Consider the following 17,753-nt stretch of genomic DNA (forward strand, 5'->3'; position numbering starts at 1 on the left):
ACCATATTTCTGCATTTTTTTATTAAGAACTGCGACGTGGTATGCAGCCAGTGTTAGAATTAAACAGCAACTTTTATTTGCATGGATCTTTTAAGGCTACACGTTCAGCAGGCAGGTTAACTGACATTTAATAGTTATCTTTTTAACTATTGCTGTTAGGCTCCTTAACTACTGAGAGGCGTGTAGCACGCGGTAAGTAATATTCATATCTGTTTTTAAAATTTCGAAAACAAGTTTACCGTCGGCGCTGTGGACCAACAAATTTTGGCAATATCGACGAGTTACGTGCACTGGAGGGGTTGCTTTGCCTGCAAGCTTCTCGAAAGCGCATGTATTTTGGCGTGAAAGAAAATACCCAGTGCTAGCGCAGGACAAACTTTACAAGCAATATTTTTCCGCGCACTGGAAGGTTAGATCATTCTCATCGCTATGTTCGCAACAATATCTTACGATATTCCACATTTGCTTCACAATTAGAAGTCCATGGTGTCCAAGAAAGCTGCACTTGTTTTGCGCCGTCTTGCAATTACGCGCGCCAGTTACACGAATACCAATACCAATGACACCAATACACGAATTCAGGTTCTGCGCATGCAAGCATGCTGCACGATAAGTTAAGCGCGGGTGAGAGATTTCGGCGCATGAACCTGATTTGTGGCAACTGCTGGCACATGCACTCTAAACATGAATGCGCATATATATGAAAGTAAAAAGGGGATTAAGTCGTCCTCTATAGCGCACTTCCTTCTATAATAAATATCGCGCTAGAGGACAACTTACTCCCTGCTTACACCCTTCTGTTTAGTGTGTGTCATCACAGAGTGCGAGCTGTAACAATACCCTCTGCAAATTTCTTTGTTTATAACGGCTTGGATGTATCTACCGCTAACCACGACGGGGTAAATAAAGTGAGGTCGTGTACAGTTGTTGAGTGGCTTAACGGCCCCAGCAAATAAATATAACTAAAGGCGAAGCGCACTAACTGCACTTGCCCGTTCAAATACGCATGCACAACAGGCACGATCAGCCCAGAAAAAAAAAAAATGACGTCGTGCCGGGATGAACCAGGAAGCCAGTAGCACAACACACGGCATGCGTCGAAGCTTCACTCGAGACATTGCTGGCAGAGAATAAAAACCACGATTTTAAAAAACTTCCCTCGGGAACAGCGTCAAGGGATGGGGTGGCAGGTCCAGCGTTGGGTGAACCAATCGAATGTGCACTACTTAGTACACTGTCTCAAGCTGTCCGAGTAGTGTATAGCATTTTATCGCCATCCAAACAATATGATTATCGTCAACAATTAAATTAAAATTAAAATATTAAAAACTTCCAATAAAGCGTCAACTCTCCCTAGTACGTCAGAGAGGACAAAAAATGCTACGGGGGTTGGTCCTTTCCGAGGCTAACTGCGCTGCCACAACCACTAGTCCCCCAAATAGTAACTCCCTTAAGACTAACCGCGAGTGGATATCAGCCATAGGTAGTCTCTCCGTGGGATAACCCTTCCTATCGAAGACTCGGTAGTGCATTTAGTTCCATTTTACACCGTTTTTGGCTCAGAGTGAAGTCCAAACAGTGCCTCGTAGTCTTACGTCGTACTACACTCTAAACAGAAACGAGTAAAGGGAAGTAAACTGTTTTTTATACCGCTTCCTTTTTGTAAACGGGATTGCGCTAGAGGACAGCTTACTCTGTTTTTACTCCCATATAGGCGTATTCCTGTTTAGAGAGTAGCACCAGCAATTGCAAAGTAGAAATCGTACTGTCAGCGCCCACGAAGAACGAAGCTTTTGTTCGCCTTTTTTTTCTATTTAGCCTTTAGCCTGCCTTGAATTTATGCCCTGCGTTGTTGATCTTGTTCTGCTTCGCTTTCCTTCACGACCCCTGGGAGTGCAACTTCATCTGCCTACACTCTGCAGCATCTGCCGCTGCGGTTCTTTGTCTTGCCTCAGAGCCGTTCCTCGCTAATGGAAATTACAAAGCCGGCCGTTCGGAACTGCTCGCTTTCTTCGAGATAATTGAAAGTAAACCACGCGTGTGCTCCAGATGTATCAGCTCCCAGCTTGGTGCCCTCCCTGTTATGATCGCAGGGTGAAGTCGGCCATGATGAACAAGGTGAAGCAACACACTCACATCGCGACAGATACCCTCAAACAGCTAGTAGGGTAAAAAAAAAAACACGCACTTCGCTAAAAAGAACTCGAGTTTCTAACAAAGCCTAAAACAAGATTCGCTGGAATATTTAATACTGTCCTGACTACTTTTTTCTTAAGTAAAAGTGCAAGATATGTATGGCAAGCGCTTTCGCTGTGTACGCCGACGTGAGCGATTAAAGCGAAAGAACGCCATCTCCTCTGACCCCCGACATCACCGCAGTTTAAATGTGCCCTGTAATTGGACGTTTTGCAATGCCGTTGCGGCTTCGTTCGTTTTTGCCCTCAGCGTAGAGTGCGCGCAGTGTTTCTTATACCCCCGGTAACCTCGGCCATCGGCCTGCCACACGCTGCTTCCATTTTTAAGGACTCCGCGCGTGTGCGTGCACCCGTTGATCTCTGCCTTCTCTTCTTTCTCCTTTCTTTATTCCTTCTTCCTTTCTTCCCAGCGAATGGTAGCCTACCGCAGCCTCCATCTGGTTAACCTTCCTTTATTTTTTTCTTTATTCTCTCTCCCTATCACAAAGGCGCCGACATACGGCCAAAACTTGTTATGCAGTTACGGTAAAAAATGAAATGATGTCACTTTATGTTGATGCGGCCAGGCATGGCATCATCGGCCAAAAAAAAAAAATTCCGGTTAAAGCTTGGCGCAGGATGCTACATAAAACTATATTAAGTGACGTGGTCCGGTGAAACTTTGATACTGCGTATTCCGCCTTACCACATGTAAATGCAATACCTAACGTTTGTTGAATGTATGATGTCTTTTCTTTTGCTCTAAAACGCCTTTGTGTTGATTTGTTTAGCGCTTATGCACTATCTATAGGGCGTCTGTTGGTGTAAAAAGAACAAGTTTATTTTTAAAGGCAGCGCTCCCATCGCGTCAACGACTGGAATGGCGCAACAACGACAGGCCCCATAGCATGGCGGGGCGCATCAGTGCTTTTTTACGCATGCCTGTGTAAAAGGGTGTGCATTAGTCTACAGGTGTGTACAAATCAATCAATCAATCAGTCAAATATTCATTCAACCAATCCATGAATCAATCAACCAACCAATCAATCAATCAAAATAGCACGAAATATAGACGAAAATATTTTAAACAACAAACAAAACAGTCTTCAAGGCATGTGTCCAGACACGATCGTGTTATCAAACGATTACTTTCTCTCTGATGTGGTCGCATTCGTTTTCTGTTTATCACTACTGCTGGTGCACCATTGCCATCCTGCTCACTTATCTTCATTTCTTTCCTTTTTTCCAAATGTTCCTCTCCCCACGTGTAGGGTATAGACCTCCTGCATGTTTATAAACAAACGAGGTGGCGCTGCAGTCGCTAGCGAGCTCGTGGTAGGCAAAAGGTCGGGGAGTGGCGTCGCGGATAGGTGTTGAGCGCGGGTTTTCAAGGCTTGTAGGCGTGTTTCCAGTTTCTGCGAATCATAGCAATGGTCGATGCTTCCAACTTAGTAATTTGTTGAAGTACACGAGCTCGCGTTGGCCACGTGCGGCCTATAAAGAGAAATAGTTTGCCACTGTATTGTATATATGGTTAGTAGCAAACATGTAGAAAGCGTTCCTGCCGTCTATTTATGCGCTAGGCATCGAATAAAACAAGTTTTGACACTCTGCACTAGCCGGAATTATTTTACTTCGGGACAATAGTGAGGGGAAGTGCTGGCCTTGTTTCGTCGGAGCAGACATGCGCTCATCGTCTGCTGACATACGTACGTGTCGCGCTGTGCGAAAAGTGGGGATAGCGTCGTGTCCCTAATCTCCTCTTTCTCGCTTAGCGCTGTTTTTAGCCGCATGACCACGCACCAGCCCGGCCGACTTGTCCTCTTGTTAAGCTGGACGATTTGGTGAAAATTTTTGATTTCTAGAATTATTTTCTTTCCTAGCCCTGAAGTCTAGTTTCGTGACGAAAAATTATAGCAAAATATTGAGTACAAATTTATAAATTACGCTTTTTAGAAGTGTGGTCGTAAAAAATTGTGAGGTAATTTCTTTGATTTCACTGCCGCATTTCTTTGACCAAAGCGAAAACGAAGATGCCATAAACGAGGGAATAAACTTTAAGGTTTGTTTTGTGACCTCTCACATTTTCTGCGACTGGATCACTCACCTTCGTAATTCGCATGAAAATCAAATGATTCCATTTGTCGCAAACTATTCCTGAGACGTTGAGGACCGTAATAAATCTCTCGATTTTTTCCCTACACGTGCAGTACTGTGTTAGTTGTTTCTTGTAAGAAACGTTTTCATGTAACTATGCATGCATAAGTACTGATCATATATAAAAAGAACTAATCGCATCATCGTACAGAGCAGGGCTTTATGTACATGCTGGCATAAAAAAACTGCGCACTATCTACTCAATTATTTGACACCTTGGGGGGACTTGACGACGGTGTTAATTATAACTACCCAGGAACTGCACCAGGTATAGCTATAAATAAAAGGAATTACTGAAACTAGCGTAGGAATTTTATATTTGCACCAAGTTTAGTTACATATCGCATGCATGAATAACGAAAACACTTATCATTGCCGCGTCCCCTCTCAATCTCGCCACGTGTCTGTTAGTAGCACGCCTGCGGCTGCTTCGTTCCAAACCAGCTTCGCGATCATGTACTACCTCATGAAACATGACACATGCATGATGCAATGAAAAAGCATATGGCGCTTAGCACACTTAAGGTACGCTATTCTAAGCACACCAACGCGACCGCGCAAGATTGACACAACTTACCAGACTTCTTTCTACTCGAATGAAATAATTACGTCGTCATATCAAGAAACAGTTTCAAGTAAATATTAAATGTCATAAAACGCGCCATTAAAGCATGGTGTGCTATTAACAAAAAAACGCATTCCTTGGGGGCGAGTGAACCTGTCGGCGCCCCGTGCACTCCGGCTCAAGGTGATAAGTACGTGTGCAGCTGCATATGTCTTTTTTTCCTTGAGCAATTATCAGCCTACTATCCTGAAGTTCAGGTGAATGAACGCAGTAACTTGCATGCTATTAAGTGCATTGAGTGGCAGTGCCTATCGACTCCCAGACTTCACGCTTTACTACCGTGGTCCAGTGCCTGTTAGCCAGTTTCCGAATGCGGCATTTATGCGCGAGAAACCTATCGAGGCTAATTTAATATTTTTATGCTACTACGCGGATCCAGCAGTGACGCAGCTGGTCAATACATGCTGCTTCTGCAATGCACAGGCTTGAAGCAGCCGCCGTCGCGGGGTGAAGGAGGTCCATACCCTACTGGGCATCGCCAGGTTAACCTCCCTGCCTTCCCGTCCTTCTCTCTCTCTCTGTCATGGTGTCCGTCATCATGTTAAATGGCAAACGCGCGTGTCCATGGATTGAAACACTCTTGTTCAACAAAATTCGAGGGTGCACTTAAGCTCCGCCTTAAAGTATGACGCGATGGCGTTAAAGGGTTAACGCCCATATATACTGAATTGGTAATTCTCTACTTTACATTCATAGATCCTTGGGAGTCCTCATACAACTCCTTGTGCAGTTGTGCACTGTTAAGGAATGCGCCCTGCCTCGCGATGACAGGTGCTGCCATCGACGGTGCTTGTGCGATCCAGGTGGCTCTTTCAAAATAACCTCTCGCGACCAATCATTAATTCATCTGCCGCCTGGCACGGTGGGCAGTTTGCTCACAGTACAGTAGACAGGTTTTGATGACATCGCAAAGTCATGTGACCTGGCGGCGTCATCACAACCTGCCTACCGAATTGTGAGCAACCTAGGCGGCCCACCTAGATTTCTCTGGGGATTTCTCGCTCTCGGTCAACGACGACGACAACAGACGCCGGCTTTTCTGAAACACGGGGTTCTTAACACTACCGCGTTAATACATTGTTGTTATGACGTTACTGTTGTGGAGTGAGATACATTGGACGCCAAGTCTTCCACTGAGCCAAGAAATTATGTGCCCTTAGGAATCAGCTGTGGACGTATTCTTACACCCAAGAAAAAATAACTTGCCAGCAAACATTTCCATCGTGGTGCATGCGCGTGTCTACGTTTGTGCGGCGCGCTTTATGCTTGAAGCGCACCGTTGTTGAGTGTTGTTGAATGTTAAAAGCGCAACAGTGGTTCAATAATAAATTAACGCCTCCTGTGAAGCAGCGTAAGCGCAGTCAAGTCCGCGCTAATCTCGAAGTTCATTATAAGCCTCTCTTTTAGTGATGTCAGTCTCATCCTCATAATAAAAGCTGCTGTTACCCTCATCGACACCTGCAGCGTATTTTGTTACCGCCACATTACGTCCCTTCTAGTCTTCTATTTCCACACTCTGGTGCAGCTGCGCAAAATCGAAGGCGATCACAATTAATGAGAATTACATTTTAACACTATTCAGTTTAATTCTGAGCTTACGTTTGACTTTCAAGTGTTTCACAAACACTACAAAAGTAAGGACATACACCACTCGCGGCTGGAAAAAAGTCGACTACGAACTTCGCTAAATGAAGACCTTTTAAGCTCACAGCGACAACAACGCGATGAAGGGCAACTCATATCTTCGTTTACTTACCAGAAATTTAGCGTTTCGCCTTGGAATCAGGAAGAAAGAAGAATAAACGCGCATTTCCGCAATTATAAAGGCCCGCCTCCACGGAAGCACCGTTGGGAGCGTGCACTTTGGTACGCCACAAGTGGGCACCTCGTCCCATGTATTCACAGTCCAAACTTTCAGTGCATAAATGGTTCGCCAATGGACTCACAAGCGGGTGCATCTATAGCGAGTACGCCCACTCGCGCAACGGCGCAATACTCGCGAAAAGCTATTAACGAGAAAGCGCGGACACAACTAAGCAAGCTGCTTTAAACACATTGTCTGCATTTCCGAGTTCATCCGCGCTTCCAAGGTCTTCCCATTACTAGAGGTGCATATATGCATGCGCCTCTGCTTACGCATATGCCTACGAACGTTAAAAATAAAGATATATTTTACGCAGCCGTCCGGTAGGCCGCGCACCAGTGGTTACGAGCGCAAGAGAATGCGCTTCATGTACCACCCAACTTTCGACCAGCGAAAAACAATTTTTCCCTCCTGTGCTTCCTATTTCTTTGTTTCTCTGGGCAAGAACGGAATGAAATTTAGAGGTTTTCACCGGGAGACTATAAAGGTCAGAGGTTACTGTGTTTCGCTCTACTTATAGCGACACAACAACAGCAAGGTAACCGCGAAGCTTAAAAACTGAGGAGCGAAGGCGGAGGCCAGAAAAACCGTTTACGCGCCAAATGCTTAGGGCGGAAAAAAAAGCATAAATGCACCCGCGGTAAAAGCACGTCATAGACGCTAATGTGCATAAAGTGGCCGCATGCGCGAGCGAGAACGCATATTCTCACAAAGGCAAGAGCGTGGGCGGAAGCGGAATACGTGTGGCCGGCAGTTTTTTACAGCGATGGGCCTTATAATGCAGCATCCGCCACGGTTTATGGGTCTGCGGCGCAACCTTTTCTAAAATTCTCGTGTTACAAACGCTATGCACGGAGTCGCCGGAAGCTCGCAGAGAATAGCCGTTTTGCATACGTGCCGTTACTCATTCAAGATTATATATATATATATATATATATATATATATATATATATATATATATATATATATATATATATATATATATATATATATATATATATATATATATATATATATATATATATATATTGTTTCTCGTCCTACTGCAGCAAATACCTTTCTGCATCTATTACTTTACAGACGTTAATCACAAAGCAATTAAACGCGTTTCCGCGGTAATTTTCCGCCTGATTTCGCATATATCTTCTATTTCGCCAGGCTAATTTCTGCCCCTCCTGAAAGATGCTAATGTTCTTTCCCAGTGTATTCCTGATATCCAAATGAGGCCTCGAATATAACGCATCTCAGGGCTATTAAACCGAAGGTCATTTGTCTCCTCATTAAGGGAAACGTCATTATTTTACCCAAGACGATGAAGACTGTCACGTATGATAACTCCCGACGTTGCCAAACCGCCCATCTCCGCACAGGTAATATGCAGGTATGCCTAGCACAGCTGAGCAGAGCCTTGTACCGGCCTCGTGGAAGATTTCTCTTCTGTATTTTTTTTTGCTTAATTTTCGGTACCAAAATCGTTCATACATCCATTTTTTAACCCGCCTTTCTCATTTGTTTTGTTTCGTTTTTGTTTTGTTTTTTGTAGCGAAGGATACACGGAAGCAGAAGCTGTAAGGTACGCCGCGTTATTAATAGCTGTTCAACTTCCATTACTACGGTTTAAAACGGCGGGCGGCGCGCACTCAATTCATCACAGCAAATTAGTTCGCAACTCGTACGCAGAACGTTTTCCATCCATTCTTTTGTTCGTCTTTATCACGCCTGTTCGGATAAATAAAAAATTGAAGCGAGTAACGACGTAATGACGAAGCGAAAAATGCAAACGGAAAGGCGGGAGAGGGAGGGGAAGAAAGTTGGGAAGGGGAAGAAGGTGGGGGTGAGACCAAACACGGCACACGCTTCACGACCATGGTGAACGAAACGTAAGTACTTTGGTTAGTGGCGCGTAGTTTAGTTGCAGTGACAAACTGGGCACTGCCATGGCCGCGACGTGGCGTAGCTCAGCTGCGTGGTGGTCCTCTCCGTGGCTCGGGCGCAAGGCCACGGACAGGCCACCACGCTGAAAAATGGTACCACGGCGGCGTCTCTGTTTCGCGGAGTATGATGAACGGTGGCAAGCCGTCCTCAACGACGGCGCATCTACGCAAGCTCCTCCCCCCCCCCCCGTCCCCCTCGCCACCCTGTGGTGTTCCCAGATGAACTAAACGAAGTGGTTCATTTTCTTTCTCCTTCATTCATTTTTGCGACCAGAATTGATGAGCCCGCGCTATGCAACGTCCCTAAGCGCCTTTCTGCCGTAGTCGACTGCGGGCCTCAACTATTACACTCTCGGATTACGTTGCGCAGACCAGAGCTCGCGGGCGGACCGTAAATCGGAAGCAAAATGAAAAAACTAAAGAAAAGGTGACGTCATTTTTCTTTCTTTTCTGCTTTATGTTCCAGACCAGAGAGCTAGCTCGAAGAGCTTGAGACACGACCCGCTACTCCCCGCCGGAACCGCTCGAGCTTTACGCAGAAACCACTAGGAGAAGATGTGTTTCACTCGACCAGGCATTGCTGCTGGCTGGGGAAAAAACTCGAGCTTGCTACTTTTTCTGCGGTCTGGATTTCGTTTTTAAAAAAATGTCAATTTGATTCGTTTTAGTATTCTAGGAAATGGAAGAAGAAAATTTGAAACGCGACTCAGGAAATCGCGCAGTGGTTTTTGAGAGAAAACTTCAACGCCATCTATGCCACGAAGGCAATAAAACCTCGAGCACATGTAAGAAATCTCCAGTCTCGGTACGTATTCACCGAGCCTTTCTGACAAATGAACTTTTTCGTAATTCTGCCTGGCTTATAGGAGCAGTCTTGTTGGTACACGATCAATTGCACGATAAAGTGAAAAACTGTGCACAAAAAATGAGAGGCGAAAAAGACGAATGCAAACCAGACGAAGTTGTATTAAAAACAGCTACAACTTGTGTACATTATGGTGAATTTCCAGTCACACACTAAACACAAAGTAGTAAAAAGGAAGTAAGCGCACTCCATTTCATACAAGTGTGCTAGAGTACAGTTTAATCCCTGTTTACTCCCATAGGGGCGTATTCGTGTTTAGAGTGTAGGGCGATGAAAAGTAGAGGGCTTTTCCTACACCCCACGAAAAAGTCGTTTGCAGTGTCCGAGTTCAATGCAGTGAAAGCTAAGGTGCCTTGCGGCACGCGATGTAGTGATTTCGAATGTGTTCCGTAGGTGGTAAAATACATAATACGAAGCACGCGGTCTAGCTTTATGTAAAGGCAGAGCTACCAGCTAATAAAAGAACATGAATATAAGAGCTGCAAAGCATTTGCACCAGTTCGCGTTAAGGAATCAATAATGTTTGTATTGGCATAATTTCGTCGTTGAAGTGCCTCGGCGTGAATCTTCAGTGCTAATGTCGGCTGAGAAAATAAAAGACGTAAACATCGAAATAAATAAAAGAAAAAAATTGGAGGGGAACACTTAAGCTCCGCCTTAAGGCTATGACGCGATAGCGTTAATTGGTTAAGCCCCATATGTGCGTAACAGGTCATTCTCCACTTTACATTCATAGATCCTTGGAAGTCCTCACACCACTCCTGGCGCAGTGGTGCAGTGCTTAAGTGATGCGCCATTGCCCTGCGATGGCTGGTGCTCCCAGCGGTGGGCCTTGCGCGGCCAGTTATTAATTTAACTGCCACGTGCCACGGTGGGCAGTTCGCTCACTATCCGGTGGGCAGGTTCCGATGACGCCGCAAGGGTCACGTGACATAGGTGGCCCAGCTACAAGAGCTGTACTCGTGATTTTTCGCTCACAACGCAGACGTCGACAATGCCGACGCGAGACTTTATGGGGAACAAAGCCTTTAACGTCATTGCGTTGAAATCGGTCTCGTAAGGCGGTATTTGTACATGGGCAGCAGACGGGGGCTAATTTATTGGCGCCTTCTAGGCATGAAGGGGAGGGAAGGGGACGGGATTGGCGTCTATTGGCACAATGCTTTTGTTGAAAGGCCTTTAAAAAAAATCGAAACCTGACGTGGCTTTCGGAAGTTTTTGCTAGTTCAATTTATTTTCTTCAATTTAACAACTGAAATTCGCCTGTTCCAAACCTGTAAGTCTATAGAAGCTAGGCATTATCTCTTATGAAGGAGCCAATAAAGTCGACGCTGTTCGTGATATTTCTTGTTCTGCCACTGAGTAAGACAGAAAAAAAATGTAGACTAATACAGCCAAGGGAAATTGATTAATTGATTATTCACGCATGGAGAAAATGCATATAGCCGCGCACACATAGCGATCATTAGAAAAAGTTCTGAGCACAACACAGGAAGAGGCAAAACGCTGCCGTCAGACGGTGGAGCCAGGCGGTAGAGAGGCGGTAAAACAAGCGGGACTAATTTAATAACCCAGAAAAACTAAATCTCAACATGGTGCAATGTGCAGAAACAAGATCAACACAAGAAATCGTCGACGCATAGAGTCGTGAGACTGTCGAAGACCGGCGAGCGCTTGTTTTTCCACCCGGGCTCATCAGTAGGCCCACCGCGTGGGTTCACACTGATTTCTTCACCCTGACGGTGTGGCCGACAAAATCAGGTCAGAATCAGGTCGAAATCAGGAGCAGCGTATCCGAAACCTCGTGCGGGAAAAATACAAAACAAAGATGAGTCGGTGTTTTCCCCGCGAGTCGTCCAGTTATGACGAAACAAAGCCTTCTCGTTTGAGGTCACAGCGAGGACGTAGAAAAGATAAGAAAGATAATTTAGCGATGCGAAGAAAAGCCTAAAAAGACGTTGATTCGAACGAGGACTAAAAAGGGGAGCTCATATTCGCTTGGCCTCTATCTAATACGCCTGTCTGCCTGCCTGCCTATTCAGTATCCGACCAAAACAAGCGGGCAAAAGAAACACAAGTCGCAGGGCACTCCGAAACGGCGGCGACTTCTCAGAAATGCAGGGACAGCATTTCATCTTGTTATCCGCACGTCGCGCCGCCACTCTCCTCTGTTTTCTCCTTTCTTCTCCTTAGTCAGCTTTGACGTCATACTCCACGTTCCTCTTTTTTCTTCCCCCTTTCTTTCTTACTCCTCTCTCTCTCGTCTCTCCTCATTTACAAGGACGAAGGAGCCTGGTGTTTGCAAATTTGATTAGGCCTATCGCGGCCGCCTTATGGGTTTTGTCTCGTGCGCTGCGCGCGGACCGAGAGCTTCCTTGATGCGCGAAACGAGCTGCGCCTTCTAGCGCCGGCCATGACTCGGGTTCGGAAGAAGCACGTTCGGCACCCGGCTCCTCCCTTTCCCTAGCACCCTCTCTCACTCCTCACGTTGCTTTCTTGCCTCTCTTAGGTCCAGAGCCGCTTTCTTGGCGGGAGAAGTAGCAGCATGCAGGAGGAGCGTGTTTTCTTATTTATTAATTGTCCAGCGAGGCCTCCTATCCATAATCGGATTCCGCGTAGCATCGCGGACTGTCCGTAAACACGGTGCCGTTTACAAACATAGCGGAGGCGCGTTTAATCTCTCTCTGTCTCTCTCTCTGTTCGTCCGGGGAGATGGAGCAGTGGCCGACGGGCCGGGCGCTTCATTAAACGATAACGAACCCAGCTTTAGCGGTGCCCTGCCCGGTGGACTGTGCTCTCCTGACCGAGAAACTCCGGCGTCAGGCGAAGGCAGTCAAGGCACGTGGAGCTGATCCCTCACCCGTCCTTGCCCGCGGATAACACGAGCCTCGCGCGAGCGACTTAAAGGTAGGAGAATAAAATATGGAGGAGCGATCGTTAGTGACGACCCCCGGTATGCTGCTAGCCGTGTTCGCTTCGATTGACAGAATAAGCGGGTCGCGCTCAAATCGCGTCGACCTCGACCCTTTTTTTTTTTGGGGGGGGGGGGTGGGGGGGGGGGGAGGAAAGGGTGGTCAGGATCTTCGCTCCTCTGCGAGGCTGCGATGTATCGGTGGAAAGTTTCTTTCCCCCTTTTTCCCCAAACTAAAATAAAGAAACAGAAAACGATTTTGGGAACTTCGGCGATCGAGCCAAACACGAGCTTTAGATTCCCTTTTTTTGTTTTTATTCGGGAGGGAAGCAGTCTTCGATCCGGCCCTGTTTTCGCGCTCTTCCTGGCGCGATTCGCTCATCCAAACAAGACTGCGTCTTTGGATCAGTGCGCCATCGCAGAGCTTTTCCCTCCAAGCCGGTTGTCACCGTGCACCAACGACGCTAGGGGAAAAGCCAAGAATGCGACTAAATAGAGAAAACAATTGGTGCGCTGGATGAGGAGCGAAATAAACGTTTGTTGCTCTTTCGCTCTTGGTACGGCTGCCGATCATGTCCGCAGCCTTCCTTTTATCATACCTTTCCTGCGAACAAAAAGATTATGGGTGTTGTTATAAGGTCTGCAGCACAAATTATACAAGAATTTTAAAGGGTCGAAAGTTTGTCTTCGAAAGCATGAATCTAAGCAGCAGGTGGAGAAGACAAGGCGGCAGCTAGCTTTCCTTGTCATAATAAAGTTAGTAGTTAACAGTAATAGTTAAAAAGTTAGCTATTCAGTATTAGTTAACATGCCTACTAGTTAGCAAGCCTCGGGTGTATTCTAATGCGCTGCACCTCTAACAGAGTTGTGCCGGAAAAAAGGAGCTCTTCCAACTCAAAAAGCGTATTTTAAAAAATTGCAGAGTATTTTACGTGAAACACCCACGGAGACCGAGCAACTCAATACGCTCATCCGCACAACCTACAAAACTGCTCTCCTTCTCCCTAAATAAACGCCCACGGAGAAACTCCTTCAACTAGGGGTGCACAACACCCTGGGACAGCTGGTAGAAGCGCACCTCATTAAGTCCAAACCATAGGCTCTCGCATATCTAAACAGGTCAAATACTCCTGCATCGACTCGGAATAAACCTCCCCGGCCATACCACGGCCACGTGAACTCCTCCCGTTGCTGTCAGTAATAATCTCTACATCCCGCCACTTCCCAAAATACACCCACCTGGAGCATGATCGAGAGATACGGGAAGATAGAGCCAAGGCTCTGCACAAGAACTATACGCCTCATGCTCCGGCAGTTTACGTAGACACGGCCGAATATTCAAACCAACCAGCTTTCACATTAGCTGCCTTAGACGGATTCCAAAACCCGGTTGTCAATGCGTCCATTCCAAATTCTACAGATTCCCGGGAAGCGGAATAGGCAGCAATTGACTGAGTAATCGCACGCTCCTCCGCTAAGTATATTTTCTCAGATTCCAGAACAGCAATTAATAATTATGTCAATCGCAAAATACACTCCCCGGCTGCTCAAATATTAGAATTATCCCCCACCCCTACCCCCAACCAAAACGCCTCATTACCCTCCTCTGTATCCCGGCACACAGCGAACACCCAGGCAACACGGCTGCTCACATCCAAGCCCGAGCACTCGTCAACCGGGCTGATAGCGACCTGTCTTCGTCTCGAAGTGCCACGTATCGACTTCTCAACTACCACGACTTCACCCCGCTTTGTAGAAATTCCCGCCTAATGTAAACTCCACTGAATGCATCCCTTCCCAAAAGAGACCAGGTTTTGTGGCGCAGACTTCAAACGGCCACATTCACGACCCCTTTTCTTCCCTCCATTATTACCCACCCCACTTGTCTCCTAGCATCAGAGCTTACCCTAGTTCACGGAGCAAGACTATAAGTAGGTGAAACTCCCGTCTGCGCGAGCGAGCGCAGGCGACCAGATAAAAGTCACAGTTGTATGCGCCGACGGGGGTGCATGCAGTGGCGGCGCCTTGCGGCGCCTCGTAGAAGCAGCAGGGAAAAAAATTTAAAAATGCAACGCCCGGGCAGGCGCTCAGAGCAGACAACAAGCAGACGAGACGGGTGTTTGCTTCAGCGGGCACGCCGTGACGTTGTATTTCAGTAGTTTCTTTCTAGGCCGCCAGGCGCCGCCAGCGGGATAGTGGCGCCGCGGGCTTGTGACCTTTTCTGGTCGCCGCAGACGGCGGAGTTTCCACTCCTTATAGTCTTCCTCCGTGCCCTAGTCACATCTTGCCCGAACAAAACCAAGCCTCCGTGGCGAGGGTCGGAGCATAAGGGGCAATGGGAGCCTGCTCTGCGCAGCTCGCAGCCGGAGAAACAGCTTCGCGCAGTAGGCCGGGTCAATAATAATAATAATAATAATAATAATAATAATAATAATAATAATAATAATAATAATAATAATAATAATAATAATAATAATAATAATAATAATAATATTAATAATAATAATAATTGGTTTTGGGGGAAAGGAAATGGCGCAGTATCTGTCTCATATATCGTTGGACACCTGAACCGCGCCGTAAGGGAAGGGTAAAGGAAGGAGTGAAAGAAGAAAGAGGTGCCGTAGTGGAGGGCTCCGGAATAATTTCTACCACCTGGGGATCTTTAACGTGCACTGACATCGCACAGCACACGGGCGCCTTAGCGTTTTTCCTCCATAAAAACGCAGCCGCCGCGGTCGGGTTCGAACCCTGGAACTCCGGATCAGTACTCGAGCGCCCTAAGTAGGCTGGGTCGCCGAAGCACAAAAGTGTGCGGCCATCTAGAGCGACTCGACGGCACATCGTCATCCTGCTTCCTAACCCTCTCTCCCTCGTCACTTGATTTTCTCATAAATCAGTAAAGTTATTTACCTACCTACGTACCCGGTATTTCACTGTTCGGCGTTGCTGTTCTTTCTTTTTTAACGTGTCTTTGGATCAGCATATGATAAATTCGTCACAACGAGCAAAAAGGCACTCGCTCAATACTTCTACGGGCTGTTGGTCTGGCATTATTTTTTTATCTAGACTGCAAGACATGAGAGTACACGTCAGCTTTGGCTGAACGCGGACAGGCAGCTAAATGAAATTCGCAAAGTACATTGCGAATTTGCATTTTTAATTTTTTTTATTACGCTGTTCTACACTACAGACTGGAAACGCTGCAGTGCGTATATACCATTTTAGAATATACCAGGCGTTTCAGCGAAGGTGAACCAGCATTTTTAAAAATAGGATTTTTAAGGTATAAAGGCGGCCTATGTGGCACAATAGTACGTGCGTTGGCCGACGTCAAAAAAACAGACGAATAATGTTAACTAGTTGGGCGCTTAACAAAAGTCCGATAATTAACTTTTTAACTGTTGCAGTTAGACACCTGGTTGCAATTAAAGATGTGTACCTGGTCATTAGCAATAGAATAATAATAATAATTGGTTTTTTGGGGAAAGGAAATGGCGCAGTATCTGTCTCATATATCTTTGGACACCTGAACCGCGCCGTAAGGGAAGGGATAAAGGAGGGAGTGAAAATTATTAGCAATAGACATATCAGTTGTTTAGAACTTCGAAAACGCGAATACCCTTAACGCTGCGGCTCGACAAAAATTGGCTATTTCTACAAGATACGTGCGCTGGAAGGGTTGCTTTGCCTGCAACGTTTTCGAAATCGTATTTATCTTGACACTATGTAGCCAAAATGTGTTGGGCCACAGCACTGAGGGCAATCGCGTTTTCTAAATCCTAAAATGTTATATGAGTATTGCTAACGACCGGCTTCAAATCTCTGATTGCCACCAGGTGCCTACCAGTTAAAAAGTTACTTATTAGAAATTAGTTAGCTGGCTAACGAGTTAATATTATTCCCCTCTTTTCTGATGTCCCCCAACGCAGGTATTATTGTGCCATAAAAACCGCCTTCATACCTAAAAAAAAACTCTATTTGAAAATATTGAACCCGACCCCGGCGGCTGCGTTTTTATGGAGGCAAAACGCTAAGGCGCCCGTGTGCTGTGCGATGTAAGTGCACGTTAAAGATCCCCAGGTGGTCGAAATTATTCTGGAGCCCTCCACTACGGCGCCTCTCTCTTCCTTTCTTCTTTCGCTCCCTCCTTTATCCCTTCCCTTACGGCGCGGTTCAGGTGTCCAACGATATATGAGACAGATACTGCGCCATTTAATTTCCCCAAAAACCAATTATTATTATTATTAAAATATTGGTTCACTTTCGATGACACAACCGGTATATTCAGATGTACAGCTTGGCCGTATTTCTCTTGCCGGCATGTCACTTTCTAAGGTGAAAGTGCTCGTATTTGCAAATGAAAGTGAAGAGCACAGCCGAGATATGAGCAGGGACTATTGCAATCAGTCTTATCGACAGCCGCATATAGTTATCGTGCCCCTAAAGGAAAACAATTACTCAAGCTGTTTTTCCGTCTTATCGACAGTCGCATTTAATTAGAGTGCTCCTAAAGAAACGATTAATCAAGCTGTTTTACACAGAAAAGCAATATTCTTCTTAGACAGTAAAACGGGGGTCCTTAGACAAAGACAGGCATCACTACCGCGAGAAAAAACTGGTAACATCTTTAAAATATTATGCGCAACAATCTTGACAAACATACGTCTACACAAAGCAAACAACCACGACGAGTTGCATCCCAAGAATGGGAAGAACTTATGAACACAGATATGTAACAACTTGATTATTGTCGGTTGGCAACATTCTTCATAAAAGGGTGATCGTAGAACATGTTCGCATTTATTTTATTTTTTTTTTCGTAAAGCAATGCCTATGTAGCGAAAAGGTATTGGCCAAAGTGAGACCCCGATGGAAATTTTCGTGTCAGAAAGACGCCTCTCAATTCAGAAACTTGTCGCCATATCCAGCTTTAACAACCGAACAAACCTTACAATAATGACTGATCAAACTCGAAAACAACATAAAAGGGAACCGCTGTCCCAAAGCACGTCGTTCAAAAGCGAAAGTGGATCATTTTTCGATGGAGTACAGTCCAACTGCGCCTAACGTTCATATATAAACCTTTTCACTGTTTACAGCTTCATATAAAGCGCGTGCGTGTTGAACTATGCTGCGCATTCGCAGTAATGTCTGTATGAAACCTGGCAATAAGAACACTGCTGGCACAGCCTCGTGGGAATTTGGCTGCGCCCAAAAATTCA

The 17,753-nt window shown here is 45.9% G+C and overlaps 1 pseudogene; it reads left to right on the forward strand.

Moving 5' to 3' along the window:
• The first annotated feature begins 8,196 nt into the window (after window positions 1–8,196).
• LOC144124260 (uncharacterized) lies at window positions 8,197–14,462 on the forward strand (annotated as a pseudogene).
• Window positions 14,463–17,753: the final 3,291 nt, after the last annotated feature.

The sequence above is a fragment of the Amblyomma americanum genome, chromosome 3, assembly GCF_052857255.1.
Source record: "Amblyomma americanum isolate KBUSLIRL-KWMA chromosome 3, ASM5285725v1, whole genome shotgun sequence".
In the NCBI taxonomy this organism is placed as follows: domain Eukaryota; kingdom Metazoa; phylum Arthropoda; class Arachnida; order Ixodida; family Ixodidae; genus Amblyomma; species Amblyomma americanum.